The sequence below is a fragment of the Idiotropiscis lumnitzeri genome, chromosome 22 (assembly GCF_059441095.1).
Source record: "Idiotropiscis lumnitzeri isolate Australia: NSW breed Sydney's pygmy pipehorse chromosome 22, RoL_Ilum_1.0, whole genome shotgun sequence".
NCBI classification, from domain to species: domain Eukaryota; kingdom Metazoa; phylum Chordata; class Actinopteri; order Syngnathiformes; family Syngnathidae; genus Idiotropiscis; species Idiotropiscis lumnitzeri.
The window spans coordinates 3,578,337-3,589,624 of record NC_142412.1 but is presented as its reverse complement, the minus strand read 5'-3'; the positions used below and the strand labels follow the sequence as shown (position 1 = coordinate 3,589,624).

The 11,288-nt window shown below is 42.0% G+C and overlaps 1 long non-coding RNA gene across 1 annotated transcript; it reads left to right on the top strand.

Annotated features, from left to right (window-relative positions):
- The first annotated feature begins 257 nt into the window (after positions 1-257).
- Positions 258-1,102, top strand: LOC148316145 (uncharacterized). Its single transcript, XR_015840272.1, has 3 exons — positions 258-353; positions 896-947; positions 1,037-1,102. It is a non-coding gene; the product is annotated as an uncharacterized LOC148316145 (long non-coding RNA).
- Positions 1,103-11,288: the final 10,186 nt, after the last annotated feature.

Sequence of the window (11,288 nt, the reverse complement as noted above, 5' to 3'; positions counted from 1 at the left end):
AGCAAAGTCGCCAAACGCCTCCCAGCCGCGTCAAAAGGGCACCGTGCAGTACGTGAAAATTAAAATAAAAACAAATCACTGGTAATGCTCTCTTGACCGATAACGCATCTTACTACGGCATGATCAACTTTTGAACGCACCATATCCAGTCTGGGGAGACGTGGGTTCGCATCCCGCCTCTCGATATTGCTTTCTACTAATTATTTTATGGCCCTTTTGACTTAAAGTAAATAACATCAAACCTGGACAATTTAATGGTCATACTGTGCTTCTATTTTTGGTCTGAAAGGTTCGCATTGCAGCCAACTTTGTGACCCGTGCGCCCCCAGGAGAGTTCAATGAGGTCTTTAATGGTAAGAGAGGTCTCTCAGTTTGGAGTATTTATATACATTTATTCACTGAGTATATTGTATTTACTATATATGCATTTAAATATTTAGACGGGTATAACTAGTCTTTAATTTCCTGTAGTTTGTTTGAACATGTGAAGTGTGCCAAATATGATAATTGTAATTTTTTTTCTTGTTTTTTTTTTGTGTGTAGATGTTCAAATATGGGAATAAAACAATGATGTCCGGGTTATTTTGCTCAAACCTTTCTCATCAATTAGTTTTGTCATTTAATAGTTTGGTGTAAAATTAGTCAATAAATTTTTATGATGTATTCTAGTCTAGTCATTTTAATAACTTTTTGTATTTGGTGGCCACTTACTCTTAATTCAACAGGATATAGCAGAGTTTGTGCGCTTGGGCTAAAACTGCTGCCAGTCATAATAAAATAAATCTGTAATTTTATGACACTTATATTAAACACAGTTCCATCCAACGTATTTGGAGGGAGCCCCCTGAGATTTGGTTATCTTTATTATTTCAATTTATGATTTTTGTCCTTACAGATGTGCGGCTTCTTCTTGACAATGATACCCTCCTCAGGGAGGGAGCATCACAGTAAGATTTGTATTTTTTTTATGGCACAAGAGACATCACATAACATGATAAATCCTAACTCTATGATTGCATCTACCCCTTGTGTTCAGCTCCTTTGCCCAGTACAACATGGATCAGTTCACACCTGCCCGACTTGATGGCTTTGAAGACCCGGTATGTGTCGTCACAAGCTTCCCTTCTTCATCCAAATCAAGTTTATTTATATAACCAGAGATTGCATCCCTGGCACGCGTGCATAACGTTCAAGTATTTGCTCAGCCGAATCACACCATTCGCTCACTTTTAGCCCTAAAAAATATTCGGGGGCATTGTAGTTTCGCCGAGTTATTTCTCCATTATTTCTGAAATCCTCAGAGGATTGCTACAAATGTACACTCTCAACAGTTGTTGATGTGACACACATCAAAATCATTGCCCATTGGCGGACTGGAGAAGTCAGGCCGAAGAGGACGGCCTTCTCCCGGACACAAGTTGGGCCGAGTGGCCCCCAAGTTCGACCGCGTGGAGGCTCCGGAGGAGACTGGGGCCGGCGTTCGATTTCGTTGAGAGAGGAAGCTTCCTGTTATAAAGGTGGAAATTTACATTGGAAACATCAGATTTGTAATACTTCTGTTGACAAATAAAATACACACACACACACACATTCATATATATATATATAGAGAGAGAGAGAGAGAAAGAGAGAGAGAGAGACCTGTCCCACAAAGGTAGTCATATTTCCCTGTGGATTTTCTCAGCAATGTGACCGCAAACACTCATCCTGATCCTCAATGGACGTCTTGGGGTGCACCAGGCCGCCCCGGTTGCTGAATGCTACTTTTTCTTAAGTATAGGTGCCTGATATAGAAATATATATATATATATATATATATATATATATATATATATATATATATATATATATATATATATATATATATATATGTAACACAGGCGACGATGGGTTCTAAAATTTATGATGGCAAAGTTCATTTTAAGGCAAAACACAACAAAATTATGGAGCAATCATGGCAGAATTCCTTTGTGTGGCCACTCACGGTAACCTTGGCAACATGACTCACAGTTGAGAGTTGGAGGTGTTTGCTGCTTAAGTAGTATTTTTTTTGTAGCGGAATGACTGTATTCTGTTTTTGCACTTTTATTCTTATTAAATATCAGGCCTAGTTCTTACTTTTCTAGTTGTGATTGAAGTGTGTTGTGCAAGGACACGGCGTAATGTGATCGCATTTGCGGCGCTGGCCTGGCACAAGTCATTAATTTGATTGTCCAGTATTTCCCTTATGAGATAATGCCTCACATAGCAAATGTGTACAGTGCGAGCTGAAAATGCATTTACAGCACTAAAAAAACAAACTTTTAGAACAGCTAAACCAAACGTTTCCAATGTAAATTTCCACCTTTATATAGTGTAGAAAGGCATCCTGAAGCCTGGAAAGTCATTAATTTGATTGTCCGTATCCCTCTGGTTGCTCCATGTAGATTTCTTCTTCTAAGTGTCCATTGAGGAATGGGTGTGTAGACTTTTTACACCCACTGTATACAAATAATGAGCCTGGGGCCAATATATTCTTCTCGTCCTCCCTGCCCTCACACACATCTGGATCCATCCTGGCAGCTGGTAATGCTCTCTTGACTGTGTTTGCTTTTTTCTTGCTTGGTACGTTCAATGGCCTCTGACAATCAAATTAATGACTTTCCAGGCTTCAGGATGCCTTTCTACACTATATAAAGGTGGAAATTTACATTGGAAACGTTTGGTTTAGCTGTTATAAAAGTTTGGTTTTTTAGTGCTGTAAATGCATTTTCAGCTCGCGCTGTACACATTTGCTATGAGAGGCATTATCTCATAAGGGAAATATTGGACAATCAAATTAATGACTGCCCAGGCTTCAGGATGTCTTTTTACACTATATAAAGGTGGAAATTTACATTGGAAACGTTTGGTTTAGCTGTTATAAAAGTTTGTTTTTTTAGTGCTGTAACAAACAATGGGGACCTCGTAGCGGTCGCTGCTCGGGCCCTAATAATAAAAAAACCCCATGCCAGTCGCTTCTCTTACAACCTCCTATTTCACTTGTATTGTAATATATATTATTGTAGCAAAGCAACTTTAATTACTCATTAAAAATGTATTTGAAGTGTTCTTTTCCAAAATGAGATAAAAGCCAAAATAGAAAATTATCAAGTCCTGTCATGACAGACCGGGGCATTAAGAATAAAAAAATATTTATTTTAAATGGCATTTTATATCGTTTGTTGTAGACATTTTCAATTATGAAATTCTGCCCAGCCTCGGTATCATGGCGGCGTGTCTGATCATTTTCAAAAACTGGGCACTTGACCCTCCAGCCGCGACCTAAGTACCCTTTCGGTCTCGACCCACTAGCCTCATTTATAAAAATTCTTGAACCCTGAGTGGTCATAGAAGCTTCTTGTTGGTGCGGCGGTGACCCCGACGCTGCAAAGGTCGCGGGGCGTGGCAGCTGGATCCACCAGTTGCAGTACAAGCTTCACCGGTTTCCAGCTAAAGGCCTAGCCGCCGCCCCAACCTGCAGCCGCCCTGTCATTAGCAACCACGAAGAGAGGAGGGACATATTAACAAGAGGATATTTCTTTCCTGACAGGTATTTATTCTGTTGGGCCGTACTTATTTTTAGCATTTACCAAATCTTCTCATTGGCTGGCTTAAACCCGCTTTGCGGGCCTGCCCAGGCTTCAGGATGTCTTTTTACACTATATAAAGCACAGATGAGTCACCGAGATTTAGCCCAAAACTCGCAAATTTTTCGCCATGCCCGATGAGACTGCCAAGTTTGGTGAGTTTTTGTGCATGTTTCGGGGGTCAAAAATGCGATCGTAAGTCATTAATTTGATTGTCCAGCATTTCCAGAGCTGTGATCTTGTGACTGTACTGCCTGTTCGGCGAAGGGCGCGCGGCGGGCGGCCGGGGAAAGCATTAGATTCATATTTTAACGTTGAATCCGTAGTAAACATTTCTGACGCTTGGGACTGCTACAAACTGGCATCTTAATTTTTCTCACGTTAACAGATACACATTCTCACTTAGCGCTGTAATATTTTCCTTTGCACGTTTCCAATGTACATTTCCACCTTTATATAGTGTAGAAATGGCCGTCCGGTGTGCCCTGTGAAATGAAAGGTGGCATTAGACGTGTGCTGATTAGACAAGACTTCTAATATATCTGGTGTCACAGTACCCATTTTGCTTTCTCACAGCACTGTCGTCTCCTCGTTAGGCTAAATTTCGCAAAACTCTTTCAAGTTAATCCAAGCCGGCACCAAACTTGGCAGTCTCATCGGGCATGGCGAAAAATTTGATATTTTAACGTCTAATATGAACAGGAAGTGAGTTAAAATACGATATGACGGGGGCGGGGCTTCAAAGTTTTCACTTAAGATTTCCTTCGCCGCAATGGACAAAATGCTTAATAACTCTCCTGCACATGCTGCTAAAAATCCAAAACTTCACATGTACATAAAGAGTCGGTACCTGAAGACATCTATATGTTTATATTCTGTTATACACCTTGCGCCAATCAATATCATTTTTTACATTTTGACGTACTGCACGGTGCCCTTTTAACGAATCCGATTGAAAATTGGCTAGAAAAGACTCAAGACATTGATCTTACTCTATCCCTATTTTTGTGACTTTCCTTCGAAGGGCGTGGCTATTACGGTGCCGCAGAGTCTGATTATTCTCCGTGGTTTTGATGTGAATGTAAAATAATATGCTATATATAGTCATTTGTACTTCTGTTGAATATCAAATAAATAAATACATAAATAATCGAGCCAATTTGAGTCACAGGTGTAATCGAGCATCTTTTCAAACAAACTGACATCATTCCTGAAAGCTTTTGTCTGGGCCTGCTTTTTGCCAACAGTGCCACACTGCCCTTCCCAAATCACACAATTAATAAATGAGGGAAGAAAAATGCAAAATTCATGCCATCTTTTACATTACATCCCCTAACTTGTAATATGCTATGTGAATTCAGAGATTTAATTTTAAATATATGATAGTGTACATTTTTGTGCTGAAAACATCTGAGATCTATGTATTGTCGTACTCACCACGCACGCCGGCCGGAGCTCTGGTACGGTCCGAACCGCGCGAAACGTCGCCACCGATCGTGTCCGGGGGAACGTGCTCTTCTTCGTCCACTCTCCTCTTCGCACATACATTAAAAAAATAAACTTCTATCGATCTATTTAGACATGGAAAACAATAATATGCTGAAGTATACCTACCTAGCTACCTGCAGTGATTATAAAAAGTTTACAATCGCAGTGACCTGTTCTATATTGATTGATTTGATTTTCCTCTCATTTCAGGGACATTTTTTACGAGGTGCTTCGAGAATGGGAGGACTTCCACAAGGAACCCGGTTGGATCTTTGACGTTGCCCTCGGGAGTCGCATCAGGCAGGTCAAAGTCTTCTATTGCTGCTTCATTTTGATCTTTTGCGACAGACATCACTTCTTTTGTTACTATGCTGTCCACTGTCATGATGTTCTCATATTGAACCAAACCCTTCAGAACGCCTCTCCCATCCATTTTTCTCTCCAACGTTCGCTCTCTGGACAACTCCAAGAAAATATTCACCCCAAAATGGCCACTTCAAACCAAAACGGCCCATTTACCGTCTTTTCGGGCATGGCGTTCTGTGGCTTTTTTTTTTTTTTTTTTTTTGTGGGCCTACTCATGACATGCCTCCCAATTGTCATGTTGCTAAGTGAAACCTGCTTCGGGGGCTGAGTTATTATTGCGTCCATCTGCTTTGGAATGGTCACAACATGCAGATGAGATCCGAGTTGTTCCAAGTGGATGCCATTATCTCATAATGGAAATGCTGGACAATCAAATTAATGACTTCCCAGGCTTCAGGAGACCTTTTTACACTATATAACCTGGAGGTTGTCGGTTCAATCCTCATTCAAATTGAGTAACCTTCCAACGCCAGCTCCCAGGCCAGTCCTGGAGACCGCTTCAGGCCGCGTTGTGAGTCTCCTGGTATCGTACTCAGACACTCGCCCTAATAATAATAATAATAAAAGTAGCGGCGCACCTTCAAAAATGCTTAAAAGAAAATACAATATATATAATAACCATCATGGTTCCCTTGCTAAAGCCATCGTCTTTCTCAAAACGCGTACTTCATCTCTCAAACATAAATATACTTCTCGTCATTAAATGGGACAAATAATGGAAAATTAACTTTTTTTTTTTTTTTTATAGGGTGTACCCCGCCTACTGCCCGAAGACAGCTGGCTGGGCTCTCGGTTCTGGTTCCAAGCGCGGCGTGGGTTCGAATCCCACCTCAGACAGAGCCCTTCCATGTGGCCCACCACAATTTCTGCTGTGACGTGACTCGTTCTGTTTAATGAGAGTGTCCTCGTTTTCTTGAAGGAATTTGATGTGCATCCTCAGGTGTGTTTCACAGTCTGCAGCTTTGAATCTCTTAGACAAAGAGGTCAGATCAAATTAAAACTATTTGATCACGCTGCTGCACAACAACGCAGCCAGCTGGTTTTTTTTTTTTTTTTTTTTCATTGTCAGGCGAGGAAATTGACAAAATGGCCGCCCCCTCAGATAGCTAAAAACGTGAGGATGGATGTTACAGTTGTTGACATTTATGAGGGAAAAAAAAAAAGAGCGGAAAGTCAGCTTCGAGAGGCAACGGGACAAGAAGAACATGATCCAGGTACTAGCTGGCGTTTGACAAAAATGTACTTAATTCCCACCAGATGGAAAAAATAAATACAAAACGCGCAATGCTGCCATCACAGTAAGTTTTGACGAATGGTTACAATAATTGAAACTAACACAGGGACATTTTCCATGACCAATCAGCCAGAAAATGCATATACAGCACTAAAAAACCAAACTTTTATAACGCAGCCGTCTTCAGGGCCTGAATATCCTCAAATGTGAAAAATTTCGGTCAGAAGATCCTTAACAGTTATATGCCCAGGGTTACACCATCTATCATTAACAAACTACCTTCCTGGGTATGCCTTTCTACACTATATAAAGGTGGAAATTTACATTGGAAACGTTTGGTTTGAATCAGCAGTTATCGCTCGTAAAAAATCCAAATATGATTTATGCTCATCTTTTAATCCCGTGCTGAGTATACCCGGACGCAAATGTCAAATTTTGCTTGCGTCAGTAGGTGCTTCTGTTTTGGTTAGCAACAGAATTCAGCAGTTACCTCTTGAATGTCCGTGTGCTGTTCATTTTTGAAAATTTTCAGGAATGAGTAACAGATTGCAGCCCACCCATGACACGAACGAGTGTATAGATACGTACCAGATGTTTTTTTTTTTGGGGGGGGAGGTGTTGATGTTGTACACAAATATCATAACTTTCTGCAACTTCCTCTATTATTATTATAAGATCAAATACATTTGATTTATCTGAATATTGTTTCATTGAAGTTTAGAATGATAAGAAAAACTGCGATTGATTTTGTAATTTTCACCTCTACAGCAAGGCTTTTTTTCTTACCTTCCTCGGCCCACCGATTTTCATCTCATACACATCTATGGTGTAGTTCGTTCGACGGCCATAGTTGGGCACCGTGCAGTACGTGAAAATTAAAATAAAAACAAATTTTTGCAAATTCAAATATCTTTGGTAAAAGAAATGAATCCCTTCTCATCATTATTTCAAGGGATCTGGTGGCCGGGTGCGCGATCGGGCAAGGTTTGCCCACCCCTGATCTACGGAATGAAGCATCAAGTCTACTCTGCCCAACACTACAATTAGAAGTAGGAAAATAGAAACAGTTGCATGCAAACAACGCTGAAACTAAAAGTTAATCTCACCCAGTGCAGCGAGTCTCTGCAGCTCGTCGTCATTATCAGTGCTGTGAGGTCGGCCCAGTTTTTTGACGTACTGCACGGTGCCCTTTTAACGAATCCGATTGAAAATTGCTCTGTCAGCCATCAATAAAGTTGAGCACGCTTGACACTTCCTGTATATGAGTGCCGGAGCGATCCATCTTGATGGCCTTGCAAGTGTATGGATGGCAAGAAGAACAAGGTAAGAAGGGCCCCAATAATAATTTCTACACAAAGTCCATATTGCTCTTATTTAATTGCGCCGTGGTGATTAGATTCAGAGGACTAAAGTTGTTTTCTTGACAGATTGCACACGCTAAAAAAAAAAACATGATATAGTACAAATATGTGCTCCAGTGAATCAGAAGCAAACATAGCACTACTGCATCACTGAACCGCAGTCGGCCACAGGTCACACATCCTGACATTCAATTTCACTTTCTGCCCTCACAAGTTTGTTAAGGTTCAGCGAGGGTGGAATTTATACCCACTTGTGACGGCGACTGGGCGCAGGTAAACTTGACTCGGAGACGGGCGAAGAAAGAAAAAAAATAATAAATCAAAGTCGGACACTCACCAGCTTGATAAAATGCAAGAGTTCAGTAAAACCTGTGTACAACAATACTGACCCGTGAGGTGACCAGTGTGCTTCCGCATGTGGGAAATTGTTTCCCTTAACTCATTCACTCACATTTGCTATGAGAGGCATTATCTCATAAGGGAAATATTGGACAATCAAATTAATGACTGCCCAGGCTTCGAAATGGGTCAATGTCAGCCTTCTTCTGGGGCCCTTTAGTTTTTAGAGCAGGATTGTTAGTTTTTATTAGTCTTTATTTTTTGCAAAGTTTCGCTTTCAAATTTTATTTCGACATACAAACTCATACATTCTTCGTGCCTTTCAATGAAAACAAACGTAGTAACATCGCGCCGCCTTCAGTCAATGCGTGCGCGCAGGGGATACAGATTTCATCTTTAGTGAACATGGGCTCCAGTCGAGGCGGATATTCAGGCCCTGAAGACGTCCAAGCACGTTTTCCTTGCAGATAGCTCAAATGTACTCGCTGATTTAAAAAAACAATGAAATACAAAATGGAAGCGAATATAGATTTTTCAGTTTTCGCGGGTGGTCTCGGGTGACAAAATGCAATCGTTTTTACTTAAGATTTCCTTCGCCGCAATGGACAAAATACTTAATAACTCTCTTGCACATGCTGCTAAAAATGCCAGCGCGAGCGTGTGCGCCCTGTTCGGGCCCAGCTGATGTTTTCCTGCAGCAACGCCTTAGACCGCTCTGCCATCCTGGCTGAAGCCTGGAAAGTCATTAATTTGATTGTCCAGTATTTCCTTCAGTGACGTTTTGGCAAAAGGCGTGGCAATGCAAGAAAGTAGTAGGACAAATACACAGTAGGAAAATGTCCCAGCGCAAACTTACACCTCCTATATTTAGGGATGACATAATTGTCTGCACCAAATTTGGAAAGAGACCCAAACGGTTGGGTCCATTTTATATCAGTGTGGGGGTGAGGGAAATACTGGTGAATGAAGACACTGGCTGTGACACAGATGGCCGGACGCCTCATCAAATCACTTTCGTGTACATTGATACCAGATGTACACGCGACCGTCCCAGGCTTCAGGATGGTGATCAATACGCAGATTGTCATACTGCGGTTGGATCTAAACATGCCATGGTGCAACCCTTGCTCAAGAAACCTGGCCATCTTCCCCCCCACCCATGGGACAGGCGACGCCAACGCCCAGCGATAGAGCACTAAGTGGTGTGTGTAAAATGGAGGCTTCAATCAAATTAATGACTTTCCAGGCTTCAACGCCTTAGACCGCTCTGCAATCCTGGCAACTGGTAATGCCGCAGCGCAACCAGCGAGCCTTGTGACCAGTCTTTATCAGCTGATGTTCCATGAAGGCGTGCGGGTTTCTCCAAAAACAGGCTGGCTGGGGTTGGGGTGTGCATGCTGCTCCCCAGCCTGCTGCAGTATTTCTACCATTGCAGGATGTTCACTATTACAGTACTTTTATCATTGCAGTACTTTTATAAGCACATCCAGAGTGCGGAGGAGAGGGCAAGCCGAAGAACAGAGCGCTGAAATGGATGTCCAGGGATTTAGATTTGCATAGGATTATCCTCTCCATTATCTTATACATACTGCATAGCAGGGATATTGGTCTGTAGTTATTTGGGTCTTCTGGTGATTTCCCAAATCTTTTGTGATCGTTCAGCTTGTGTTGTTGTGAAACTGCTTGATTTAGCGCTTGCACCTCGGGGAATGTGCGGGCGTTGTCTGCCTGAAACGTGCTGATATGAATATTTTCTACTCTTTCTTGGGTTGTACTATTTTGTATTGTTTTGCGATGTGTGCGCCGAACGCGACGCCGTAGACCGCTCTGCCAGGATTGGAGAATCTGAGTTGCACAGAAGTTTTCGACGTTCATGCGAGTTCGTGACGTCCCGCTCGGATGCGCCGACTCTGCGGTCGGCGAAGCTCAAACGCAATAACATGTTGATCCATTTTGGTCCATGTTGAGTTGATCATAATGTGGCGCAGGAGAGACCTCTGTTGGCCAAAAAAAAAAAATCTCAACAAACAGGACGCATTGACAAGCATGCGCCACATTATGATCAACTCAACATGTCTTCTTCCTGGTCCATTTGCAATAGACAGGAGAGCGGTGGTCCGAACGTGTAGCTACGGAGCCACACACAAGTCTCCTGACACGCATTTGCGTGATCCAGAGCCTCTGGAATGTGAACCAGCAGTATGTACTTGGCCTGCTGTCGCTCAAACACTTGCCCTCAGAAACATGTTGCCAAGCCCGCCCTCCCATATGAGCGGTGAAACACTCAACCAGAGCTGCTTTTTTTTAACATTTCTCGAGGGCCATGGCGAGCCATTTCAAAAAAGCTGCACAACTAACGTATAAAATATAACAGCTAAACCAAACGTTTCCAATGTAAATTTCCGTTTGCCGCGTTTTCCTCGAGGTCGCTTGAGAGTGTCGTTTCTGCAGTCTCAAAAAAAAAAAAAAAAAAAATGGTACACCTCGATAAAAGACCTTGACGTCTTTATCCGTCAATGGCAGTGAATGAGTTAATTATTACACAATAGGGACTTCGCAGCGGTCGCTGACAGATGAGTTTTTAAATGAAGAGGTTTTCCTAAATTTACATTGTCAAGTCACAAAGTACAATCGGACTTTTCAGCACCGTAATAGCCACGCCTTGCGTGGGAAAACTACGGCCCGGGGGCCACATGCGGCCCGTTCAGCGTTTTAATCCGGCCCGCCGAACTTGAAAAAAATTAAATGAGTAATCCTTATTAATCTTTTATTTTCTAAATACTCTGACATATAGCTATATAACTTCACTTAAAATAGACCCTCCACTCCCGACTGCAGTGCTCTCTCTGGAAATGGGTAGAGGTCGCTGCTCGGGCCCTAATAATAATTTCT